The sequence below is a fragment of the Rhincodon typus genome, chromosome 16 (genome assembly GCF_021869965.1).
Source record: "Rhincodon typus isolate 14 chromosome 16, sRhiTyp1.1, whole genome shotgun sequence".
Lineage (NCBI taxonomy): Eukaryota > Metazoa > Chordata > Chondrichthyes > Orectolobiformes > Rhincodontidae > Rhincodon > Rhincodon typus.
The window spans coordinates 13400740-13403640 of record NC_063347.1 but is presented as its reverse complement, the minus strand read 5'-3'; the positions used below and the strand labels follow the sequence as shown (position 1 = coordinate 13403640).

At 42.7% G+C, this 2901-nt stretch overlaps 1 protein-coding gene across 1 annotated transcript in view; it reads right to left on the bottom strand.

The window, feature by feature from the left end:
* The window catches only part of slc38a3b (solute carrier family 38 member 3b), a 132753-nt gene that overhangs the window by 28880 nt on the left and 100972 nt on the right, over positions 1–2901 (bottom strand). The window lies entirely within an intron of this gene.

The window sequence follows — 2901 nt, the reverse complement described above, 5'->3', positions numbered from 1 at the left end:
AGGTCTAGGCCGGAAACGTCAGCTTTCCTGCTCCTCTGATGCTGCTTGGCCTGCTGTGTTCATCCAGCTCTATGCCTTGTCAACCCATAAACAGATTGTCTATTTTAGTGAAATAAAAGCAAAATACTGCAGATGTAAATATTAAATGAAATGCTGGAAAGACTCAACTAAGTCTGGTAGCATTTGTGAAGGGAGAGCCAGAGTAACATTTCAAGTTGGAATGACTCTTCTTCTCAACTATTTTCATAATGTTGGTTAATGATTAAATCTAGCACTGGCAAGGGAAAACAATCCTGTTCTTAGAATCAAAGATAGTTTACAACACAGAAAAAAAAGCCAGTCGGCCCATCTTGTCTGTGCCAGTCACAAAATGAGCCACTCAGTCAAATCCCACTTCCAGCACTTGGTCTGTAGTCTTTTTTAACATCACTTCTGCAGGGAGACAGGGCCTCTGTTTAACATCAGATCTTTAAGAAGGCACACAATGTGCAGGGCAGTGCTCCCTCAGTATGTCACTGGGAGCCTTAGTTTCAAATCCCTGAAGTGTGACCCTGAAGCAGAGACAAAATGCTACCAACTGAGTCACAGCTGGCACTGTGTAAATGAGATACGTGAAGCAAGTATGAAAGGGTGATGCGCTTTTGTAAAATCAGTTTGGTACTGTAGTGACTGACATGAAATCAGTCAGCTGGACTTCATAGAATATCAGCTCTCTGATTGGGGCTGTTAATCTGGTTCAATCAGGGAGCCCTGGCTGACAGATAAAAAGGGGAGTGTCAGAGATGCTGATACTCTGGTAGTTGACTCTGAATGTGGCAGTCCTAAGTCAAGGACTGTTCGTGTTTAAATAAAGGGTGACTTGGGCCTCTGTGGAGTTATTTCAGGTGCCAACTCAAAACATTAAATGATACAGCTTCAACATCAAACATTTTCCCACGTTTATATTGATTCCCAAACTTCCTACAAATTCTTATGAGTTCTTCAGCAGTTGAGACGGTAGGATGTTGTGGGTAATGGAATTTTCATAGCTACAATCAATGTGATTCTTACACTGACCTACAGAAAAGATCCAATTTTTTTGAGCCAAAATGCCTCATTTCCATTTGGTGGTTCATTCAGTTGTCAAGAACTATCAGAAATGAGCAAATTTAATGCAATGAGTTAGCAGGTAATAGACAACCATCTAACTAAAACTCAATGCAAGTGAGAGAGTGCAGGATTCAATTGTTGTAGAAATAGAATCCAAAGGAGGCAAGAAAATAAAAGGAAAGTACTGTGGATGCTGCAAATCTGAAACAACCACAGGAGATGTGAGAGAAACTCAGGTCTGGCAGTATCAGTGGAGAGAGAAACAGAGTTAACGTTTCAAGTCTGATATGTCTCCTCTTCAGAACAGGCAAGAGATTGGTGGCTCCATTGGGTCATGCAAAATGATGAGTTAAAAAGGTAGATGGCTATCACAGCTAATTGAGGACTGCTTGTGAGTGTTTAACCATAGATCCCTGAAGGTGGCAGGGCAGGTTAATAGGATAGTTAGGAAGCCCTACTGAATGCTTGCCTTTATCAGTCGTGGCATAGATTATAAGAACAATGAGGTCATGTTGGAGCTGTACAGAACTTTGGTTAGGCCACAAATGGAGTACTGTGTGCATTTCTGGCCACTGCACTACAGGAAGGATGTGATTGCACTGGAGGGGGTACAGAGGAGATTCACCAGGATGTTGCCTGGGATTGAGCATTTCAGCTATGAAGAGAGGCTGGGTAAGCTTGGGATATTTTCTTTGGAGCAGAGAAGGTTGAGGCAGAGAGACCTGATAGAGGTGTATAAGATTATGAGGGGCATAGATAGAGCGAATAGAAAGCAGCTGTTCTCCTTAGTTGAAGGGACAATGACAAGAGAACATAATTTTAAAGTGAAAGGCAGGAGGTTTCGTGGAAAATTGAGGAAAAAGTCTTTCATCCAGACGCTGGTGATGGAATGCATTGCCTGGGAGGGTAGTTGAGGCAGGAAATCTTTAACATGTACTTGGATAAGCTCATGAAGTGTCATAACATTCAAGACTATGGGTCTGCTGTGGGAAAGTGGAACTAGTGTAGGTAGTAATGTATTTTTGGTGGTACAGGCTCAATGGGCCGAAGGGCCTCTTCTTCACAGTATGATTCGGTGTGCACAATGATCAGGAGACAGAATACGATTAAACATCAGCTGAGTCTAGGAGTTTGGGACACAGCCACACTTTTTGGGAATGGACCCCAAATATGTAGAAATGAGAAGAAAAAGGAGGTTTCCCTGGGATCTCAAATCCAACAGAGATGAGTGTAGCTGATCAATGCACGGAGGGTGGAACAAATCTCATCGCACAAGATGACAAACCAGCCTTGTGAAATTCTCAGACTTGAATTATCAATGTTCTCAAATTTCAGCATGCCTTATGCTGTTGAAATAAGTCTGAGGAGTTCTTTTGGCAGAAGGTATCATTTTGCATGTCATCATTTAACCACTGTTTCGGTTGTCAAAATATGCTAGGAATACATCATTGACTTGTAAAAATTCTCAACTAATTGCTACTGTTCCTCATTTCCCACCAACCTGTGCCAACATAACCTGACTGCTGAAATGAATAATCGAGCACTAAACATTAGATTTGTTGAAGAGGAACACAGAAACTGCTAGGTCTCTCTCCCTGCCCCGGACTCAAAATTACACTCAGAGCTTCGGTGAACTACACTCAGTCTTCTGGGGGCATTGACAGTCAGAGCTTCGGTGAACTACACTCAGTCTTCTGGGGGCATTGACAGTCAGAGCTTCGGTGAACTACACTCAGTCTTCTGGGGGCATTGACAGTCTGAACCACCGAGGTGTGTGTGTGTGTGTGTGTGTGTGTGTGTGTGTGTGTGTGT